Source organism: Sus scrofa, chromosome 2 (assembly GCF_000003025.6).
Source record: "Sus scrofa isolate TJ Tabasco breed Duroc chromosome 2, Sscrofa11.1, whole genome shotgun sequence".
Lineage (NCBI taxonomy): Eukaryota > Metazoa > Chordata > Mammalia > Artiodactyla > Suidae > Sus > Sus scrofa.
Window position 1 is genome coordinate 111,204,160 of NC_010444.4, and position 25,509 is coordinate 111,229,668.

Below are 25,509 nucleotides of genomic sequence, written 5' to 3' on the forward strand. Positions count from 1 at the left end.
GATAAAAAGGCAAAAACCTTCAATATGCTGCCTATAAGAAACTCACCTTAGGACAAAAGATACATATAGATTGAAAGTGAAGGGGTGGGAAAAAATATTTCATGCCAATAGACATGACAGAAAAGCAGGAGTTGCAACACTCATATCAGACAAAATAGACTTTAAAGCAAAAGACATAAAGAAAGACAAAGGAGGACACTACTTAATGATTAAGGGATACATCCAAGGAGAGGAGGTTACTATCGTCAACATATATGCCCCAAATACAGGAGCACCCAGATACATACATCAAATATTAACAGACATAAAGGGAGATATTGATGAGAATACAATCATAGTAGGAGACCTTATTACCCCCCTCACATCAATGGACAGATCCGCTAGACAGAAAACCAATAAAGCAACAGAGATCCTAAAGGAAACAATAGAAAAGTTAGACTTCATTGATATCTTCAGGACACTACATCCAAAAAAAGCAGAATACACATTCTTCTCAAATGCTCATGGAACATTCTCAAGAATCGACCACATATTGGGACATAAAGCGAATCTCAACAAATTTAGGAGCATAGAAATTATCTCAAGTATCTTCTCTGACCACAATGCCATGAAATTAGAAACCAACCATGGGAAAAGAAAGAGAAAAAACCTACTCCATGGAGACTCAACAACATGCTACTAAAAAACCAATGGGTCAATGAGGAAATCAAGAAGGAAATTAAAAACTACCTTGAAACAAATGATAAGAAGACACAACCTCTCAAAATCTATGGGATGCTGCAAAGCAGTGCTCAGAGGGAAATGTATAGCAATACAGGCCTTTCTCAAAAAAGAAGAAAGATCCCAAATGACAACTTAACCTCCACCTAAACGAATTAGAAAAAGAAGAACAAAAAAGTCCTAAAGTCAGCAGAAGGAAGGAAATTATAAAGATCAAGGAAGAAATCAATAAAATAGAGACTCAAAAAACAATAGAGAAAATTAATAAAACCAAGAGCTGGTTCTTTGAAAAGGTAAACAAAATTGACAAACCCCTGGCCAGACTCACTCAAAAGAGGAGAGAAAAAAACCAAATAACCAAAATTATAAATGAAAAAGGAGAAATCACAACGGATACAGCAGAAATGCAAAAAACCTTAAGAGAATACTATGAACAACTATACGGCAACAAGTTTGACAATCTGGAAGAAATGGACAATTTTCTAGAATCTTACAGCCTGCCAAAACTGAATCAAGCAGAAACAGACCAACTGAACAGACCGATCACTGGAAATGAAATTGAAGAGGTCATAAAATCACTCCCTATATATAAAAGTCCAGGACCAGATGGCTTCACAGGTGAATTTTATCAAACATATAAAGAGGAATTGGTGCCCATCCTCCTTAAACTCTTTCAAAAGGTTGAAGAAGGAATACTCCCAAAGACATTCTATGATGCCACCCATCACCCTCATTCCAAAACCAGGCAGAGATACCACCAAAAAAGAAAACTATCGCCCAATATCATTGATGAATATAGATGCAAAAATTCTCAACAAAATATTAGCCAACCAAATCCAACAACATATCAAAAAAATTATACACCATGACCTGGTTGGGTTCATCCCAGGTTCACAAGGATGGTTCAACATACGCAAATCAATCAGCATCATACACCACATTAACAAAAAAAAAAAAGTCAAAAATCATATGATCATCTCAATAGACGCAGAAAAAGCACTTGACAAAATCCAACATCCATACATGATCAAGACCCTCGCCAAAGTGGGTATGGATGGAACATTTCTGAATATAATCAAAGCCATTTATGATCAACCCACAGCAAATATAATCCTCAATGGGGAAAAACTGAAAGCTTTCTCACTCAAATCTGGAACAAGACAGGGATGCCCACTCTCATCACTGCTCTTCAACATAGTTTTGGAAGTCCTGGCCACAGCAATTAGACAAACCAAAGAAATAAAAGGCATCCATATAGGAAGAGAAGAGATCAAACTGTCACTGTACGCAGATGACATGATACTATACATAGAAAACCCTAAGGACTCAACCCCAAAACTCCTTGAACTGATTAATAACTTCAGCAAAGTGGCAGGATAAAAGATTAACATTCAGAAGTCAGTTGCATTTCTGTATACCAGCAATGAAACACTAGAAAAGGAATACAAAAATACGATACCTTTTAAAATTGCACCTCACAAAATCAAATACCTCGGAATACACCTGACCAAGGAGGTAAAGGACCTATATGCCGAGAACTATACAACTTTAATCAAAGAAATCAAAGAAGATGTAAAGAAATGGAAAGATATTCCATGTTCCTGGACTGGAAAAATCAATATTGTAAAAATGGCCATACTACCCAAAGCAATCTACGGATTCAATGCAATCCCTATCAAATTACCCATGACATTTTTCACAGAACTAGAACAATCCAAACATTTATATGGAACCACAAAAGACCCAGAATCGCCAAAGCAATCCTGAGAAACAAAAACCAAGCAGGAGGCATAACTCTCCCAGGCTTCAAGAAATACTAAAAGCCACAGTCATCAAAACAGTGTGGTACTGGTATCAAAACAGACAGACAGACCAATGGAACAGAATAGAGAACCCAGAAATAAACCCTGACACCTATGGTCAACTAATCTTTGACAAGGGAGGCAAGAGCATAAAATGGGAAAAAGGAAGTCTATTCAGCAAGCATTGCTGGGAAACCTGGACAGCTGCATGCAAAGCAATGAAACTAGAACACACCCTCACACCATGCACAAAAATAAACTCCAAATGGCTGAAAGACTTAAATATGCGACAGGACACCATCAAACTCCTAGAAGAAAACATAGGCAAAACACTCTCTGACATCAACATCATGAATATTTTCTCAGGTCAGTCTCCCAAAGCAATAGAAATTAGACCAAAAATAAACCCTTGGGACCTCATCAAACTGAAAAGCTTTTGCACAGCAAAGGAAACCCAAAAGAAAACAAAAAGACAACTTACAGAATGGGAGAAAAGAGTTTCAAATGATGCAACTGACAAGGGCTTAATCTCTAGAAGATATAAACAACTTATACAACCCAACAGCAAAAAAGCCAATCAATCAATGGAAAAATGGGCAAAAGCCTGAATAGACATTTCTCCAAAGAAGATATACAGATGGCCAACAAACACATGAAAAAATGCTCAACATCGCTGATTATAAGAAAAATGCAAATCAAAACTACCATGAGATACCACCTCACACCAGTCAGAATGGCCATCATTAATAAATCCACAAATAACAAGTGCTGGAGGGGCTGTGGCGAAAAGGGAACCCTCCTGCACTGCTGGTGGGAATGTAAAGTGGTACAGCCACTATGGAGAACGGTTTGGAGATACCTTAGAAATCTATCTATAGAACTTCCATATGACCCCACAATCCCACTCTTGGGCATCTATCCGGACAAAGCTCTACTTAAAAGAGACACATGCACCCGCATGTTCATTGCAGCACTATTCAAAATAGCCAGGATATGGAAACAATCCAAATGTCCATCGACAGATGATTGGATTAAGAAGAAGTGGTATATATACACAATGGAATACTACTCAGCCATCAAAAAGACTGACATAATGCCATTTGCAGCAACATGGATGGAATTAGAGAATCTCATCCTGAGTGAAATGAGCCAGAAAGACAAAGACAAATACCATATGATATCACTTATAACTGGAATCTAATATCCAGCACAAATGAACATCTCCACAGAAAAGAAAATCATGGACTTGGAAAGTAGACTTGTGGCTGCCTGATGGGAGGGGGAGGAAGTGGGAGGGATCAGGAGCTTGGGCTTATCAGACACAACTTAGAATAGATTTACAAGGAGATCCTGCTGAATAGCATTGAGAACTTTGTCTAGATACTCATGTTGCAACAGAACAAATGGTGGGGGAAAAAATATAATTGTAATGTATACATGTAAGGATAACCTGACCCCCTTGCTGTACAGTGGGAAAATAAAAAAATTATAAAAAAAAAGAAAAATAAACAAATGGGACCTACAAAAAAAAAAAAGAAAAAAAAGAAAGAACTTGAAGATAACATAAATAAATATGCTCATGGATTGGAAGAATTAATATCATTAAAATATCCATACTACACAAAACAATCTACAAATTCACTGCAATCCCTGTAAATATAACCATAGCATTTTTCAAAGAACTGGAACAAATAATCCCAAAATTTGTATGAAAACATAAAATACCAAAATTAGCCAAAAGCAATAAAGCAATCTTGAGAAAGAAGAACAAATCTGGAGGTATTAAATTCTCTGACTCATTCTATACCAGAAAGCTGTAATCATCACAATAGCATGGTACTGGCATAAAAATAGGTATGTAGGTCAGTGGAACAGAATAGAAAGCCCAGAAATATACCTATATACAATGGTCAACTAATTTACTACAAATTAGGCAGGAATATACACATGAGAAAAGACAGTCTCATCAATAAGTGATATTGGGAATACTGGGTAGGAATGTGTAAAATAATTAACTAGACCCTTCTCTTAAACCAGACAAATATAAACTCAAAATAGATTGAGGACTTAAGTGTAAGATCTGACACCATAAAACTCCTTATAAACAAAAACATTGGCAATATTTTTTCATATCAGTCATACCAATTTTTTATCTGTTTACTAAAAAAAGTGCAAAAAAGCAAAAATACACAAATATACAACATCAAACTAAAATACTTTTGCATAGCTAAGGAAACAATCAACAAAATGAAAAGGCAGCTTAGTGAATGGGAGAAGATATTTGGAAATCTTATCTCTGAGAAAGCAACAATATCCCACATTGAAATCGGAACTCACACAATTCAGTATAAAAAACAATGTGTTTTAGGGAGTTCCTGTTGTGGCACAGCGGAAATGAATCCAACTAGTATCCATGAGGATGCAGGTTCAATCCCTGGCCTTGCTCAGTGAGTTGGGGATCCAGCATGTGGGGTAGGTCGTAGATATGCCTAGGATCCTATGTTGCTATGGCTGTGTCTGTGGCTGGCAGGTGTAGCTCCAATTCAACCCCTAGCCTGGGAACTTCCGAATGCCATGAGTGTGGCCCTAAAATAAAATAAAATAAAATAAATAACCCAAAAAGCACAATATGTTTTAAAAATTGGTTGAGTTATAATATTATATTAGTTTTAGGTATATGACACAGTAATTTAATATTTTCATACCTTAGGAAATTATCACCACAGTAAGGGCAAGTTACCTTTAAAAAATGGGGAGTGGGGTGGTGTGCAGAGGACCTGAATAGGCAGTTTTCTAAAGAAGATATCCAAATGGCCAAAAGGCAAAGGAAAAGGTGCTTGATATCACTAATCATCAGGGAACTGAAAATCATAACCACAATGAGATTTCAGTACACTTTGTGAGAATGAGTATAATCAAAAAAGACAAATTTTAAGTGTTGGCAAGGATGCAGAGACAAGTAACCCCTCCAGAACTGTTGGTGGGAATGCAAATTTGTGCAACTATTATGGAAAACAGTATGAAGAGTCCTCAAAAAATTAAAAATAGAACTAACATATGATCCAACAATTCTACTCATGGGTATTTATCTAAAGAAAAAGAAAATACTAATTTGAAAAGATATATGTTCACTATGGCACTATTTACCACAGTCAAGATATGGAGGAACCCATGTCCATATTACTCAGCCATAAAAAAAGAAAGTAGTCTTGTCATTTGTGACAACATGGAGGGACCTAGAGGGTATTAATCTAAGTGAAAAAAAGAAAAATACTATATGTTTTCACTTATAAATGGAACCAATAAAAAGTGTACAAATATAACAAAACAGAAACAGACTAACAGTTACAGTGAGCAAACTAGTACTTGCCAGAGAGGAAGAGTGTGGGGGAATAGATGAAAATGGTGACAAGGATTAAGAAGTACAAACTAACAACTGCAAATAAACAAATCCTAGGGACATCATGTACTACACAGGGAATACAACCAATAATCTTGTAATAACTTTGTGTGGTGTGTAGAATATAAAATATTGAATCACTCTGTTATAGAACTGAAAATAATATTTTAAGCCAAACATACTTCAATTTAAAAAAAAGAATTCTAAGTTGAAAAAAATTATTTTTTCATTTTTAGTCTGGCTAGAGATTTATCAATTTTATACTTTAAATGGCATCTGCAGTGGTTTCAATGTCAGTTTGGTTTTCAAATCCTTTGCTGTGCTTTAATGGATTGTTTCATTAATTCATTTGGGGTGAACTCAAGATTTGTTTAGGTTTATAGAGAATTTGGAAACTCTTCTCTTACTCACTCCTCTGCAGGATTTGCCCCACATTCTTTATATCCTCTAGAGTCCTTTACATTCATTGTCTGCTGGATAAAAATATTTTCCGTGTATTTATTTCCTCAGTAATTTAGCCTCCCATGCTTTGGTGTGGAGCTACTTTCAGAGCTAAGTGCTTTAAGAAAAAAATGGGGAGTTCCCGTCGTGGCGCAGTGGTTAACGAATCCGACTAGGAACCATGAGGTTGCAGGTTTGATCCCTGCCCTTGCTCAGTGGGATAAGGATCTGGCGTTGCCGTGAGCTGTGGTGTAGGTTGCAGACGCGGCTGGGATCCTGCGTTGCTGTGGCTCTGGTGTAGGCTGGCAGCTACAGCTCCGATTCGACCCCTAGCCTAGGAAGCTCCATATGCGGCGGAAGTGGCCCAAGAAATGGCAAAAAGACACACACACACACACAACACAAAAATGGGAAATTCCCCCCAAACTCCATGGACCACATGATCTCCTTTCTGTAATTCTTCTGGCCGAGAAAATAGTTTCCTCTTTAGCTTTTAAATGCTTGTGATATTCTGCACTACTGATGCCTCATTCCTTACCAAAATCCTCTTTTACGGTTTTATCCTGCTTCAGTAACTACCCCAGCTCAGTCTCTAGGTGCCACTAATTCTATCCCATTCTTCTACAGTCCCTCCTATTTTACCAAACTCAATAAATTTGTATTTACACAAAAAGGATCCTTCCTTAAACTTTTCTCCCATATTTCTATTTGTATATAAAGTTTCCTGGAAATATTCTTCAAAAAGTATAGTCTTTTCTACAGAGAAAACTGTTCTGCTATTTCAACATGGTCTACTATTGCTTACATTTAGATTAATTCAGCAGGAAGTGAGCAAGTAAACCAGAAATTTGAAATACTGCCAAAGAAAGTAAATGAAGGAGTAATCAATAGGTAAATAAACATAAGTCACATCTATATGTACTTAACTATATTTTAATGTTCTTGGAAAATTTTTATAATTTTAATGCAATTTTAAATGTTTTCTTGAAAAAGAAAAATATTACAAATGGTATAATTCCTAAATTGTTTTATCTAATATCAGGTTCAAGTGTATACAAAATTAAAATTTTTTTTTTTTTGTTTTGTTGTTGTTGTTGTTGTTGTTGTTGTTGTTGCTATTTCTTGGGCCGCTCCCGCGGCATATGGAGGTTCCCAGGCTAGGGGTCGAATCGGAGCTGTAGCCACCAGCCTACACCAGAGCCACAGCAACGCGGGATCCGAGCCGCATCTGCAACCTACACCACAGCTCACGGCAACGCCGGATCGTCAACCCACTCAGCAAGGGCAGGGACCGAACCCGCAACCTCATGGTTCCTAGTCGGATTCGTTAACCACTGCGCCACGACGGGAACTCCCAAAATTAAAATTTTATACTACTTTGGACAAGAATTTTGTATGTTATAGTCTTTGTCTTATTAGATGAATTTCCTCCCTAAACAATAAAAACTGATTTAATTAAAAAATTGAAATGGTAATTAAGGTAAGCTTAATTGAAATGCATATGTTTACCCTCAAGAGATTATTTTCTAAAGTGCAAGTCAAGGTACTATTAGTCTATTTTCAAGGAAAAGCCAGAATATTATTTTAAATCACTTTAGCAGTGAGTTTATTTGAATTCTATGGCAATAAAAATAACTTGTGTCTATGTGTATCTTTAGGCTCAGAACAAGTTTTTACCCTTCACATTTATAATTGATTCTAACATTTTCAATTGCTGTCAGCAGATTACTACATGAATATTTTGTTTCATGTCATTTCTTAAATATCCTCTAGTTCAGACTTCCCTTTTACTTCCCAGTTGGACAGTTAATGAGATTTTGCTACTGATAAAGACTGTAGTATGAAAGTCACTGATAATTAGAAGCTTTACAATACAGAATGGTGAGGTTAGAATTCTTGTGTTTACATTATGAGAGAAGAAAATATTATCACTGTATATGATGAGAATAAAGAAATTGAATGGGAAAGAGGAAGAAAACAGTATGAACACAATGTACAACTCTATACACAGTTAAAATATAAAACAATACTTCAAACTTAGACTATAACTAAATTCCTTCTCCTGGTGATAACCCAATGCTTCTACGTATTTTAATGCCCCCCAAAAATAAATTTGATTTCACCTATAAGGACCTATAACATATTTGTATTTAAATCTATTTGAAAAATAATATTCTAATACTAGGCATATCCAATAGCTAAAAAAATCTTGGTGGATTATAGATTCTATAATATTTTATAGCATACTCTTGGCTATATTATATGTTTTGCTACTATATAAAAATTTCCTTAAGGAAAAAAATGTGTGTGATTCATCTACAGATCATGAATAAAGCTGATCACAATGTCCTGAGCACAGTAGGAACTAAAATACTTGAATGGGGAGTTCCCGTCATGGCTTAGTGGTTAACAAATCTGACTAGGAACCATAAGCTTGCCAGTTTGATCCCTGGCCTCGCTCAGTGGGTTAAGGATCCGGCATTGGCATGAGCTGTGGTGTAGGTTGTAGACGTGGCTCAGATCCCGAGTTGCTGTGGCTGTGGCATAGGCTGGTGGCTACAGCTTTGATTAGACTCCTGGCCTGGGAAACTCCATATGCTGCAGGAACAGCCCTAGAAAATGCAAAAAGACAAAAATAAAATAATATACTTGTTGAATGGATGAATAGACAAGGTTTTTGAAGGGCATTTTATTTCTCAAGTTGCTGTAGCACATGTCACAGAATTGTCTTCTTTCTAATTCTAAGCATTTACAATATACCTTGCTGCACTACCAGGTGCTATTTTTTTATTACTTGTAGTAACCCAGGCCAGAGGAAGAGAGGAGCTATAAGATGAGAATGGAGTTGTGAAGGTTTTCATTTAACATTCTTCAAATTTTAAAATATATGATAATCAGTATGATTTTAAAGAAATAACAGAATGTTATTCTTTCTAATACCAGATGCCTATGCCACTGTCCCCTCTGGACTGACATGCCAAAACAATGTTAGTGTTAAGTTCCATGAACTGAAATTAATTAACATATATTTTTGAGCCCTAGATTTAATAAGAGATAGTCATAACATGGTAAATAGAAAAAGGGGATCTCTATCCAACATAAAAGACAAATACTCAAATTTGTCATCTTAGAAATGGGTGATCTAAAGTTACAAAATCTAATATACAGCACAAATGAACCTTTCCACAGAAAAGAAAATCAGGGACTTGGAGAATAGACTTGTGGTTGCCAAGGGCGAGGAAGTGGGATGGATGGTGAGCGTGGGGTTAATAGATGTAGACTATTGCCTTTGGAATGGATTAGCAATGAGATCCTGCTGTGAAGCACTGGGAATTATTTCTAGTCACTTATGATGGAGCATGATAATGTGAGAAAAAAGAATGTATACATGTATGTGTGACGGTCACCTTTCTATACAGTAGAAAATTTACAGAACGCTGTAAACTAGCTATAATGGAAAAAAAATCATTATACATAAAAAAGGGATGATTTAAATTTAAAAAAGAGTTACAGGAGTTCCTGTCGTGGCTCAGTGGTTAAATCTGACTAGGAACCATGAGCTTGCAGGTTCAATCCCTGGCCTTGCTCAGATCCTGCACTGCTATAACTCTGGCGTAGGCCAGTGGCTACAGCTCTGATTAGACCCCTAGCCTGGAAACCTCCACATGCTGCAGGAGCAGCCCTAGAAAAGGCAAAAAAAAAAAAAAAGTTACGATTTCCAATCTGAAAAGATTTGTCCTAATACTGAGAATCAAATATTGAAAGAGATTCTAGTTTTCAGCATAGGCAATGCATTCCATTACTTAATCACCACTCCCAGTAAAGTTTTCTTATTGATGATATTTTCTCCAAATATACATGTTCTTTCTCAGGCCAGTCCCACTCTTTTAACCTCTCCAGAAAATAAACTTCTCATCTCCTTCTATAAGAGCCTGTTACCAGGCTGTGGAGTGTTAAATAGATCTAGCCATCAAACTCCCTCTTAAACTACCTACACCTACTCTTCCTCATTGCGGCCAACTTTTTCCTCTCAATTCCCAGAAGTAACTGATCCTCCAATTCCCAATGAGAAATTCTGTAACAAAAAGTCAGAATGATTTTGTTTGTACCACTAGAGCTTGAGAATTTGGATTTCTCAGGTCCGACAATAAAGGCCTATTAATTTCTATATCAATATTCCATCTGCTTTTTAGCTTCCAAATTTGTTGTTCCTGCCTGCCTTCTAGTTCTCTCCATCCTGGGAGTTTCATGCCCTTAAAATAGTCCTTTTGAATTATTTTTTCCAAGAAGTGAAAGTAGATACCAGCATACAATTCATCATTTTACCTTAAAATTTCCACATTGCTCTTACTAATATAGGTACTAGAGCAAATGCATTCCACCCATGAAAAAGTGCACCAGAAATTTAATTTCACTAAGGACATTTAATATACTAATTCTAATCAGTCAAAATGTTAAAAAGTTGATCAAGCAAATTAAAATTTCAAGACAAATGCTAAAATAAAATCACTTTTTCAAAAACAAGTCTATCTCTTTAAAAAATGAAGAGGAAAAGATGTTAAAAAAAATTCACAGAAAGCATCAATTAGAAAACATGTAATTGTCCACTGACAACCTAAATGTCCACCAAAAAATGAATGGGTAAAGAATATATTGTATAAATATACAAAGGAATATTATTCAGTGATTATAAAATGAAATAATGCCATCTGCAGCAACATGGATGGACCTAGAAACTATCATACTAAGAAAGTCAGAAAGGGAAAGACAAACACCATGTGATATCACTCATACATGTAATCTAAAATATAACAAAAATCAACATATCATTGAAACAAAAAAAGATTCGCAGATATAGATAACAGACTTGTAGTCGCCAAGGGCTGCAGTGGGAGAGGGAAGGATAGGGCGTTTGGGATTAGCAGAGGCAAACTTATATACAGGATGGATAAACGACAAGGTCCTATTGTATAGCACAGGGAACTATATTCAAAATCCTGTGATAACCCATGATGAAAAAGAATATCAAAAATATACGTAAAACTCAGTTACTTTGCTGTACAGCAGAAATTAACACAACACTGTAAATCAACAATACTTTAATAACATTTTTTATTTTTTATTTTATTTTTTTATTTTCCCACTGTACGGCAAGGGGGTCAGGTTATCCTTAGATGTATACATTGCAGTTACAGTTTTTTCCCCCACCCTTTCTTCTGTTGCGACATGAGTATCTAGACATAGTTCTCAATGCTATTCAGCAGGATCTCCTTGTAAATCTATTCTAGGTTGTGTCTGATAAGCCCAAGCTCCCGATCCCTCCCACTCCCTCCCCCTCCCATCAGGCAACCACAAGTCTCTTCTCCAAAAATAGTAAAACAAAAGGAGTTTTAGTACCAAAAAAAAGAAAAGGAAAAGAGAAACATCACAAAGTATCAAAGTATTTCCTGCTTTAGTTTCCTTGCTCCTCCCAGAAAAGAAATTTGGTTGTTAGATTCAACAAATCAGCCAGTTAATCTCAAAAGCAGAAAGCCCTAATATTCTCTGTTTTTTTGTGCCTTACAAAACCACATAGTACAATTAATAGGCATATAATGAAAATATATTACTTGTGATATATATATATAAATCAACCTGTGCTAGCTTTTATTCTCAGAATAATTACATTTCTTCTGAGCAAATGATTTGAAAGTTTAGAATATCGATTATTTGAAATTTGAGATAGCAATGATTATAAAACTAGTTATATTGCCAAGGTTGTGAAAGGATAAAATTTATATATAATAAATATAGCATGAATTAGAGCTTGACTATAATAATGTTAGCAGGTAAGACTGAGGTAGTTTGTAAATTCATCAAACAGTATACATTTGTTTGATGGAATCTCAACAGTCTATGTTGGGTCTAAGTTTACTATTGTAAAACTTGTCAGGCCTGAAAGGATTGTTTATCAAAGATGTATTACATATCCAGGTCTCAGTGATTGTCATTAATAAAATTGGTAGGACATATATTTCTTTATAAGGAATTCCAAAATGCATTATTTCATTGATAGAACTTATCTATGAAGAATAAAAACAATATAATCATCCCCAATTTACAATGGAGCAAATTGATGTTTAAGGAAGTTAAAATTCTTACTCAATGATCTATACAAAAAATGACATCTTGGTTCCACTTATAGATTTTCATTTCCCTACTCTGCTTCATGTATTAAATAAAGGCCCATCCAGATTTTTTAACCAAGTATTTACTACCTTTTTTCTCCTGCATTATCTCAGAAAATCATCTCAGATAAAAATGAAGAATAATACATTCTGGCTTCTATGTCGTTGTGATAGTAGAAGAATTGAGACAGAGGAGTTAAGCAACTTTTTCAAAGTCACACAGTAAATATAGGGTTACTATAATAACTCAAATCAGTCAGGCTCCAGTGTCTCAATATTAAATGCTATTAAGAATCTCCTTCCCAGGAGAATTAATCAAATCTAATCACAGGAGATTAATCTCCTTTTCAGTTAAAATAAGTTTATGCCTTCCATTGAGCACAAATGCATGCAGGTATGACAGACAGGAAAAACAAGAATCAACTACATTATACAGAGTGATTACCAAACATAAGGCTTATGTAGAAAGAATGTTCATATAGTTGTAAGTAAAAGACTTTATGCTTAAAGCATAATTGTAGTTATGTCTTTAATTTCATATTAAAATTAACGTGATTTTAAAATATTTCTACATACATGAAAATCAAATATAAGTAAACTGAAATATCTGCGGCATTAAAAAGGTTAGCCTTTGGGGAGTTCCTATCATAGCTCAGTGGTTAAAGAATCCGACTAGGAATCATCAGGTTGTGGTTTCAATCCCTGGCCTTGCTCAGTGGGTTAAGGATCTGGAGTTGCCGTGAGCTGTGGTGTAGATCGCAGACGCGGCTCGGATTCCGCGTTGCTATGGCTCTGGTGTAGGCCGGAGGCTACAGCTCTAATTCAACCCCTAGCCTGGGAACCTCCATATGCCGTGGGAGAGGCCCAAGAAATGGCAAAAAGACAAAAAATAAATAAAAATAAAAATAAGGTTAGCCTTTGGTAGCTTAAACTTACATTTGTTTTCAAATGTAATTGAGAATATTAGCTATTTTAATTTACCTTAAAATAGCACATACATTTGATACACATATTTGAAGAGGGCAAAATGTTACTTTAACTGAAGTAAACAGACACACTGTGAATCTTGTAATTGATCATGCTTTACAGTTTCTAACATAATCCCAGGTGAATATGATTTTCCTTTCCCGATTACTAAATTTCAATTAAATAGCCAGCATAAATTAAGCAGTTGTAGGTGAACAACTGGATCTTAATTTCTTCATTTGACTTTTAAGTACATGTATTTAAGACTGTTTAATTAAACTTGCACTGGTATTGCAAATTGACAAACATATACACTGAGGACTTAATGGAAATGGAATTACCTTCAATAATGGCGAAGCTGGAAATAAGCTCCTTTTGCAGGAATTCTGTGAAAAACTAAGATTAAAGTCTTCTGATGACATGCTGGCGTTTGGAGGACCGAAGCCTAGAAAACAAGTATTATTTTGAATCATCCTGTATATATTTGTTGAATGTGTTTCAAAAATTCTTCAGAGAATCAGTAATAAGACATGTTGGAACTTCATTTCCTCCTTTGCCTGATAGAGCCACTGTGCTTGGCTTGAATACCAGACAGGACCTGCATAGCATTCCTCTGAATACAAGCCTTGCTATGCTTCTGGTAAGCAAAGAAAATGAAGTAAGCAACAGAGCCTTTTAGGCATAGACATGTTCTGAATATCCACAAATGACTTATAAGGAAACATGATACTCTAATGAACTATTTTGTGTGGATTCCCTTTTTCTCTTGGGTACCAGGTTACTTCCAGTGTATAATCAGGTGGTTTGGCATTCATTTAACTTATGGAACTCTGACTTTCTCTGTCATGTATTGAACAGACCATCATATTGTTTCTTGGACTTACATATTCTTTCTTATTATTTATTAAAATCTTGCATACAAATATCTGAATGAATTTTCACTCACTGTCTCTCTGCCACTCTTGTTCTTTCACATACACAAACATACACAAAACTTCATGAAGCCACAAGAGCTGTGGAGTGAAACCAGATCTCATTTGGCAAGATCTGTGCAAACATCATTGGTGCATTACTATGATATTAATTATGTCACACTCAGAGCTTTGACATATTAGATCAAGAATATAAGAAGAATACACAATGGCAAACATACAGAATGCTGTTTTCGGCAGGAAAGAATAATATTTTTTTTGTAAATTTAACTATGAATATAAGTGTGGAAACAACAATAAAGGTTTGAGACATTCAAGTGACTTCCTATTGTTTTAAAAGTCAATCATTAGATTTTGGAAATTAAAAACAACTTGAGTCATACTAACCCCCAATTAAAAATAGCATGAAGAAAGCATACATCTCTGTTAAAAAAAGTTATAATAAGACAATTTAGAGAGCATTACAGCAAATTTTGTGGCTATAATATCCAGTAAAATTTAACTAAAAAGAAAAAATGCCATGGGTATATAATGTACAGCATGGTGACTAGAGTTAACAACAATATACTGCATATTTGAAAAATGCTAAAAGAGTAGATATTAAAAGTTATCATCCCAAGAAAAAAAACATTTTAACTATGTATGATGACAGATGTTAACATTGTGGTGATCATCTTGCAATACATACAAATATCAAATCACTACATCTACACCTGAAACCAATGTAATTCCTCAATTATACCTGAATAATAAAAAAATTACATAAAGCCAGCTCTTCTCCTTGCTTTTCCCAGCCCAAAGAATATTAACACCATCCATCCAACAGCTCAAGTCAGAAATTGCCATCATCCTGAGCTCTTCTCTTTTTTCACCCTCTATATATCTCTCAGGATATCCTAGATAGATGGCTCTATATCAAACATCCCCTAAGTCTCAGTGGATTAACAAAATTGAAGTTTATTTCTCACTCTGATTACTGAATCAGGGCTGGGCTGACTTTCTCATACTGACTCTAGGTTCCAGGCTGATAAAACACCCTCTAACTGGAACATTCTTGGTCACCACAACTGAGTTCTAAAGGTTTCATCCTGAGAATGTGAAGATCGGCCCAGAAGTATCACATGTCACCTTTACTAGAGCAAATAACTCGGAGGCCAGGAAATACAACCCTATGCTATGCTTGCTCAGAAGGCAGAGAGTAGAAAAATTAATAAGCAGAATTAATGACTATCCTTCTGTCTTAACAGGCACTCCCCAGAAAGAGACCCTAAGATAAGAAACCATGTGAAAATGATTTATTAAGAACTGCTCTAGACCAAAAGAGTAAGGGAGTAGGGAAGAAAGATTAGGAAGAGAAGGAAGCCAAGCAAATATTTTATATCAAAGTTCTATGAAGGGCAATTTAGTTTCAACTCCACGGAAGATTCTGAAGAAAGTCATACCTCAGAGCAGTCTGGACCTGGGGCGAGGTAGTTTGAGTATTTTCTACTTGTGTGCCAGGAGTCATTTGTTAGGGTTCTTCCCGGGGTGAAATGCCAGGTATTTCTGGTTCTTCTTGCAGGTGTTAGCTGTTAGAAGTGAAAACACAGTGTGAAAATGGTAAAGAGATCTGAAAGCATCCAGGTGGAGCCTTAACATCAACTGCCATACACACATCCCAAACCAATTAAAAATTTGGTTGTTGTTTGGTTGTTGTTGTTCTGTTTTCCTTTAAAACAGAAACATTTTAGATTTGTGATGAAAGAAAACTACTTTTTTCCATCCACCATTTTTAAGTTTATAATTCAAGTCAGAGTTCAATTAAAAATAATTACAGCTCATTAATTTACTAACTTTGAATTATTTTTGCTTAATTTTTTCCAGTTTTAATTGTCCTGCAAATAATTCAAACCTCTTCACTGAGAACCTTCAGTATGAGGACATGTTAATATTTAGTATTTTGCATATATTCAGTTAATAGCTCTAAGGATAATGACAGGAATAAACTCTCTAAGTGTACAAAATGTATCAGGCAAATTTAGCATCGCCCCTTGAGTAAGGATGGAAGCAACACCTACCATTATATTGAGTTTGTTTTCTTTTGAAGCTTCAGAAGAGGATTCAGAATGGGGTCCTTGAAATTACATTTCTTTCTTTAAGTGAATTCAGAGGTACATCTTTAATTGCATAATAATTAATAATGTTACATAATAACTTTTAATAATGACTACTACAATGTCGATACTGCTTTAACAAGTTCACCTATAAGAAGTATTACAAATCAGTGGCACTTCTTCTTCAGTATTACTGAGTCCACATGCTATTAACAAGTATGTGTCAGGAGCTCTCTTTTGGCACAGTGGGTTAACAATCTAGCGTTGCCATTGCAGCAGCTTGGGTCACTGCTGTGGTACAGGTTTTGATCCCTGGCTTGGGAACTTCCACGTGCCACAACTGTGGCCAAAAGACAAAACAAAACAAAACAAAAAATTAGACAAGTGTTTGTCAAAAACATTAAGGAAGGTGTTACCTAGGATTCTATAATAGATAAACTCTACTTTCCAATGACTTCATCCTAGTCAACACACTCCACTTCAAGGCCTATTATGTTGTCATTAATATGCTTAAAATAAATTCCATTATAACTTGCAAAGAAAATGACTTATAGCCTGAAACATGAAAAGCAATACCAATATAAAGTCATCTTATTTTGACTTTGCAATTAGACTTTAGCTATGAAGTAAACTTAGTTGTCAAATAAGAATGAATCATTCTAAGTGCCTTAAAGTTAGGATCCTTGGTTGGATATCAAGTAAAGCTCTCTTATTTAAAATGACAGACAGGAGTTCCTTTGCGGCTCAGCGGTTAACGAACCTGACTAGGATCCATGAGGATGCGGGTTCAATCCCTGGCCTTGCTCAGTGGGTTAAGAATCCCGTGTTGCCGTGAGTTGTAGTATAGGTCACAGACGTGGCTCGTATCCTGCGTTGCTGTGGCTGTGGCTGTGGCTGTGGCTGGAAGCTATAGCTCTGATTCAACCCCTAGCCTGTGAACTTCCATATGCTGTGGTGCAGGTGCAGCCCTGAAAAGCAAAATAAATAAATAAATAAATAAATAAATAAGATAAAATAAAGAAACTGAGATATTGTATCTTTCTCTTATTGAATCTATGAAAGATAACTGAATAACTGATTTAAGGAAACAAACAAAAGTGACAGATAAATCCATACAATTAAAACCATTGTTTTATGATAGTAAATTAAAAAGACATAACCTTTCAGATCTACATATGTTCAATAACTATAACACTATATCTCTACAATCTAGTCAATAAAGTGTATAACAGACAACTGTTTTAAATACTCAAAATTTGTAATCAGATAGATAATGATGATTTATGTAGACTGAAAAATTTGGGATTGTATGAAAGCCTCTACTTAGCTTTCCAATACAAGATTCAACACTCAGACATTTCAATATTTTGCTTTGTTAAGGAAAGATGCCATCTGATGTGTAGGTATAATGACTGAGTCCTTGAACTTCTCCTGCAATCAAAGAAAAATCAAAAATGGCTTCTGGAGAGTGAGGCGAATTCATGAGTTCTAAGCAAAATGAAATATAATAGAAAGTGTAAAAGCATTTAAAGAAAACTATTGGTTGATATACAAAAAGTCAATGATATAGGTTATTTTTTCAAACCTCTAAGAAAGTATTATTGGAGCTCCTATATGCACTTGGCCCTGGGCCACACATTGAAAATAGAGCAGTATTCCTGACAGTTGTCCTTCCCACCTTCATATATCTTATATCCCTATACATACATGTTAATTATGAGTAATAATTCTACAAAAGATAATACAGAATGCTTAAAGAGTACATTATGCAGATGATGAGAATTTCTTTTTCCAATCACTGTCCTTCTAATCCATCCCTATAGTATGTTTTCCTATATTTAAGTCTTTTAAATGTAACAAAAAGCCCCATGGGATTTCATAAGGCCAATATCTCTCCTCCTCACCAGAATGAAAGTCAAAGAAATGAGAATAAAGGCAGACCAACTTCTTTCAAACTATTTCCCTTCTATGTCCTTCATGGCTATGTACATCAAATATGTTTCCATTTCTTTTTTTTTTTTTTGCCTTTTCTGGGGCCGCTCCCACGGTATATGGAGGTTCCCAGGCTAGGGGTCAAATCGGAGCTGTAGCCGCTGGCCTATGCCAGAACCACAGCAATGCCAGATCCAAGCCACATCTGCGACCTATACCACAGTTCACGGCAACGCCAAATCCCTAACCCACTGAGCAAGGCCAGGGATCGAACCCTCAAGCTCATGGTTCCCAGTCGGATTTGTTAACCATTGCGCCACAACAGGAACTCCTTCATTTCTATTTTAAAAGAGTTAGTAAATGTCATTTAGTATTTGATTTATTACTAACTTGGGGAAAAATTTAAGCTTTTTTGAGATTTGGTTTGGTAAGTTTTAAGAGAACTATGGTTGAAGACTGCTCTAGTAAAATAAAGTAACTTTTTGATGTAGTTTTTTATTTTGATATAGTCCCACTTGTTTTTACTTTTATCTTAAATTTTAAAAATCATTGCAGACATTTTGTCTAGGAGTTTATTATCTATGTTTTATTCTAGGAATTCTGTGCCTTTACACCTTAAGGTATTTAACACATTTTGAGTTGATCTTTGTGCATGATATAAGACAAGGGTCCATTTTTATTCTTTTGTATGTGTCTGTCTAGTTTTCCCAACACTTTATTAAAAAGACTATTTTCTTCTCCATTGTATATTCTTGGATTCTGTTTTGGGGCTCTCTAGAGAATAAAGGCAGCCAAACTTCTTTCAAACTATGCTACTTTAGAATTGTCAACAAAATATGAATCAAAGATAATGCTTTCTGTTTGTAGATAAGATCTCAGTGAGTGTGACTCTTCCTGCAATAGACATGGTCTACAGAGATGCCTTCTGCATTTAGCAGTTCCTTGCCTGGGAAGCAGAATCCTAGCAGAAAACTCATGTGATCCTCATAGCAGGAAATTTGACAGGCTGATCAGACATTTATTTAACTTACCCCTATGTCAGTCCATGGTTGTTGTGACTTCTTCAATGGTATAATCACATCTGAAATTTTTAGTCTTGTCATCAGAGGGAAACTCCATAGAGGGAAGACATATATGGGAGACATGGAATCATCATCATTAGGACAGTAAAGAGATGTCATTTTGAATCTCTGAATGTTATTAAATCTTATAGATGAAAACATGTTGAGTGTGTGTCTATTCAAAGCAAGTTATTCTTTTCTATCAATCCTCTGAGCACCTTTAACCAAAATTAAACTTCTATATGCTTAGTGAGATTTACTGAATATCTTATTTCCATATGTAATTTCAAGTATAAATTTAAAGTTTTAAGCCAACTATTTAGAAAAAACTATGTTCACATAGCATATTGTCTCATGCATAATACCTTCTTATTTAACTTCTTTTTTTGAAAAATCACTGAAAACATGCCATAGTTTTTCTGAAAATGTTATGCACAATCTGCACTTGCATAATGTAATATGCACTTTGATTTTTTTAAATTCTCAAATATATAAATATTTCAGAAGTAAACTCAAATAATACCTAGTTCTGACATGAAGCCACTTTACTCTGCTAGTTTGAGTATCACTGGGTGGAACAAATCAAATTTATGATTATGTACATAATATGTATAATTTTATATATATAAATGTTGTACATTACCAACTACTCATTGTGAACAAGAATCAGAAAAGACACTAGAAGTATATCTTAATTTAAACTAACAATTATTCCAGTTTCAATTACTTTCACATTTTTAATATGGGGAATAGAATTTATATAAATAAAGTAAAAATTCTCCAGATTTAAACAATATTTTTGAGTAACGATTGTACTTCTTTTGTATAATTCTTGTTCCATATTTTTAAGGGAAAATTAATCACTCAGTTAAGAGGTTTAGTTAGGCCAAGCACCATCATAATAGAATTATTTGCCTAATTTGAGAAGTTTCTTTTAAATGAAATTGTGCAACAAGTTGCAATAATTTGTTTAATCATTTTATTAGTTATTTTAATGAATTATTAAAATATTAAAATGGAATTTCATCAGAAAATGTAAATATCACATATATTAATAATGTGCTTTATATTACCAATTCAAGATATTGAAGAATATTAAATAAATTTTTGATTAAAACTTTTTCCCCATATAGTTAAACTAATTTTGGAAGTCATTGTTATCCTTCAAATTATAAACTTGATTCCCTATTTTAACTCAGCAACAGAGTATTATATGTATTTTATACATGATCCTGACTCTACTGGCGAAATAGAAAAGAGAAAAAAGAAAAGAACAGAAATGTGTCCTATCGGACTTTCCATGTGACTCACAACATAAATGTGTCCTATTGGGGAGTTCCAAACTGGATTTTTAATAGTGATTCATCCATTTGATTTCATTCTGGGGTCAGATCTGAAAACTAAGCAGAAAGATGAATTTTAAGCTTAATGAAGTAGTAAAGTAATGTGGGGGCACTGTTCTTTCAGAAAAGGTCTCATAGTCCATGTATGATCACTCTACTTACAGAAATAAATCCATTTTCCTCCCATTTATTATTGAAGATTTAGCTTTCTGTGATATATTGAGGTTTGTTTAATTATTTCAACTCTTATTCACTATTCCATAGAGAATTTTACCACACATGCTAGGCATTTAGTTATGGTACATATTTGTATTAGTGATGGTATACTTTCAAATTAATTCCTTATTTTGAATTCCAGTACCAAGGGTAGTGTTTTTTTCTAAAGTTGTTGAAACATAATTAGCATAATTATTAACACTGATCCCCTGTTAGCTTCTCTAGTAATATTTTATCCTAATATTTTTGCATTCCTCAGACAAATCTGAAGATTTTTAAAAATGATGATTTTAATTGTATTACAAAGACTAATATCTCCCAGGTTAGTTTGACTCTTTACCAATTCAATGTATAAGTAATTAGGAAAAACTTCATAAACATTTACCCTTTGAACTCTATCATCCTTTCTGGAGATATTAACATTGTTTTGTTTTTGTTTTGTTTTATCTTTTTGTTTTTTTAGGGTCTCACTTGCAGCATATGGAAGTTCCCAGGCAAGGGGTCTAATCGGAGCTGTAGCTGCCAGCCTATGCCATAGCCACAGCAATGCCAGATCTGTAGCCACTAGCCTATGCCACAGTTCACGGCAATGTCAGATCCTTGACTCACTGTGCGAGGCCAGGGATTGAATCTGCAACCTCACAGTTCCTAGTCAGATTTGTTTCCACTGTGCCATGATGTGAACTCCAACATTGTTTGTTAAATTAGACTACTTACTGAATTTCAAGCCAAAAGTAGAAAAAGTAACAATGAAATGAAGCATGATGTGTGTACACATATTCTTTCTGCTACAAATTTCCTCAAATCAAATATTTCAGTCAAATATATTTTTCAGATTGTGTCAAAAGTAGACTTTTATTTTCCTACTCACAGTCTTTCATAAACCATGAGGTAATGAAATTTAAGTTGAATTTACATACCCATTGGTTTGTTTAGCATTATAAAAAAGGAATCATTACAATTTTGTGTAATTCCAAATTTATCCTAAACTGTTTGGACATCTATTTTTCTAACAAGGAAAACTGATAAGGAGTTGTATATAGGGAAACGCTTTTAGCTGCTATTTTACAAAATGGGCAAAAAATTGAGTAATCCATTTGTATAAGTTCAGATAAAAACATTTTTCTGAAAATTTTAGAGGATGAGTCATTATATAAGTTCATTTACTAGTTATTGGTAATTGTAATTTTTAATCTGTCTATACTGTGTCCTAACTATGGAAGAACATAGATATAAAACATCATCTTTGACCTCAAGAAATTTACTGCTTAAAAGGGCAATCTGACATATGAAAGAATGTAAGATAGAGTGATATATGCTATGATAATGGAATACAGGAACAAAAAGTATGAGAGTGAAGGTTAAGGAAGTTTCTTTGAAAGAAGAAAGATTTCCTAAGAATATTAAATGAACATTAGGCATTATTCAGCCTTAAAAGGGGTCATGAGTTAGTCCAGACAAAGAAATTAGCATAAGAGCAATAAAATAGACTGTCAAATATTGTAACAAAAATATATATTGTCTTAACTCTGTATTTCTGTGCATCTTTGTGTGTTTAGCAGAAAGAAAGGTGAACAGAGAGAGCTATGACAGAGAAAGGTAGACCTAACCATAGATTTAATTAATAAAAAAAAATCAAAGAATAGATTATGATAGTTTCTTGATAAGTATGCCAACGTATGTGATTAGAGTCTACAAAATATATTAAACCATAAGATAAAATAATAATGATTATAAAAGTAATAATAATGAGAACCATTTCCATTTATTAATATTTTGTATATTTTGGACATTGTACTGATGATTTTTACATGTTTTGCTGTTTAAAAATAACATTATAGAGTTTGAAATATTAGAAAACTTGGATTCCAATCCTGGCTCTGAAACTTTCTCAGTCTGAAATTGGCCATGTGGTTTTAAACAGTATGAATTCTGGAGCGCAAAATGACTGTTTGAAACTTTGCTTTATCATTTGCTATCTATGTGAACTTGAATAACTACGTGATCGTTCTGTGTCTCAGTTTGCATATCTATATGTAATATCCACCTTATAAGAACATTGTGATGTGCATACCGAATACTTACCTTAGTGTTTGTACCACAGTAGGCACTTAGAATAATGATGATACCTACTTTTTGTAATATTTGCAAGAACCATATGCTTAGTAAATATTTTCATAAAGGAAGGTGAAACTCAAATTTGCTCAAAGCAAAGAGAGGGGTAAAAGAAAATTTTAAATCCACACCAATCTTATTCCAAAGTCTGTACTATTTCATAATGCTCAACTCTCTCTCATAATTAAACGTGCCTTTGGAATATTCTCTGATGGAGAATGAATTTAAGAAAGGAAAGACTCAAAGTAGAAATATCAGTTAAGGGCTCTTCCAGAATTCAAGCAAGAAACAACGAGGGACTGAACTGTGACAGAATAGAGTGGAGTGTATGGGGTGTCTAAATAGAATTAGAAACAAAGTAATTCATTGATCGGGAAGAGCAGAGCAGACTGGATGGATACCTCCTGAGCACCCTGTCAAAATCTATCTTCCCCTACTTTTCACCTTACTATGTTACTAACACAAAAGCAATCACCTTAAGTATTATTAGGGTCAAACTGTTTTCCTTTCCTGCCTTACTTTGTTACATTTCCTCACCTGTAAAATGGAATAGGATTTCCGATTGGGGCTCAGTGAGTTAAGAACCCAACTAGTATCCACAAGGATGCAGGTTTGATCCGTGGCCTTGCTCAGTGGGTCAAGAATCCACCATTGCTACAAGCTATGGCATAGGTAACAGATGTGGCTTGGATCTGGCAATGCTATGGGTGTGGCGTAGGCCGGCAGCTGCACTCTCATTCAACCCCCAGCCTGGGAACTCCCATATGCTGCAAATTCAGCTCTAAAAAGAAAAAAAAAAAAAAAAAAAAAAAAAACAGGAATAAAAACTAAGGTATTCAAATAGCCACTGTCCCTAGCATATGGTAATCACTGTGTTATAATTAGGTAAAAAGACAAAGTGCCTGGTGAGGCATAATTTTTACTTTTTAAATACAATTACTACTAAATATCACAATGAGTACGTGTCAAAAAGGCAGGAACCAACTAAAAAAGCCCATGTTGGACAAGGTGGGGACAAGTTGAACCACAAAATAAAGAAGTGATGGTTTATAGCCCCAGGTATAAAGTAAACACCCAGCAGTCTATACTGATATAAAATTGCATGAATACACACAAAAATAAAAATACTGAGACCAGACGTATATTCCGGCATAAGAATTTCAAATAATCTATGTTGTTATTTTGCCCCCAAGGAAGTAGGATAAAACTACAACTCCTTAAATGTGAGCTGTCGATAGTGACATTTTCCCAAAAGTAAAGTTTGAAAGGGAGAAGCAGAGTACCTTTCCATGAGAGAAACGAGACCAACACTATTTTAGCCAGCTGGTCTGGGTAAAATAAACAATGATAACTCATGTTGATAATATGTGTTCTTATGCTAAGATGATAAAGATATGTTACCTCTGTATTCTTTCTCCCCCAAACCATTAATCTCAGCATAATCATGATAAAAACATCAGATGAATCCCAGGTGAAAGGCATTCTGCAGGATACCTGACCAGTACTTCTCAAAACCATCAAGGACATCACAATCAATGAAAGTCTAAGAAACTGCCACAATCAAGAGGAGCCCTAAGAAGAATGGTGGCTAAATGTAATGTGGCATCTTTGATGACATCTGGAAGAGAAAAACGACATGAGGTAAAAACCAATGAAATCTGAGTAAAGAATGGAGTTTAGTTAATAAGAACATATCATTATTGGTTCATTAATTTTGACAGATGCCCTATATTAGTGTAAGATGTTAACATTAGAGGAAACGTGTGTTGGGTATATGGAGATACTTACTTTCTTTGTAAATTTTTATTCATCTGAAACTATTCTAAAGGAAAAAAGGTTATTAACATACTCTAAAGTTTTTATTTGTTAAAAAATGAAAACACAAAACTACATACAGAGTGTGAAAGTATTTGTAAACCATACTTCCAGCAAAGGATTGGTATTCAAAATATTTAAAGACTTTCTGAACTAAGCATTAAGAATGCAAATAACCCAATTAAAATAGGGTAAAAATTTTAACAGGAACTTTCTCAAATGATATATATGCATGGTGAAACAATACATTAAAAAATATGTGACATCATTAGTCATCAGGGAAATGCAAAATAAAGCTAGAGTGACACACACTGCATATATTAATAGGTATACAGCGTTAAAATAGGAATGGCTAGCATTAAAAATACTGAGAACACCAAGGAGTTGAGAGGTTACAGAGCCACAGGAACTCTCATAACTTTCTGGTGGAAATACAACATTGGTATGAACCCTCTGGAAGACTATTTGGCAGTTTCTTATAATGTTAAATATATGCACACCATAAG

General features: G+C 34.7%; 1 long non-coding RNA gene across 1 annotated transcript in view; it reads right to left on the reverse strand.

The window, feature by feature from the left end:
* The window catches only part of LOC110259434, a 64,455-nt gene that overhangs the window by 36,659 nt on the left and 2,287 nt on the right, over positions 1-25,509 (reverse strand). The window contains exons 2-6 of the long non-coding RNA XR_002341844.1: positions 24,590-24,806; positions 20,826-20,914; positions 19,485-19,566; positions 15,871-15,996; positions 13,838-13,941 (exon numbers count right to left, since the gene is read on the reverse strand). This is a non-coding gene — a long non-coding RNA (uncharacterized LOC110259434). The remainder of the gene's footprint in view (positions 1-13,837; positions 13,942-15,870; positions 15,997-19,484; positions 19,567-20,825; positions 20,915-24,589; positions 24,807-25,509) is intronic.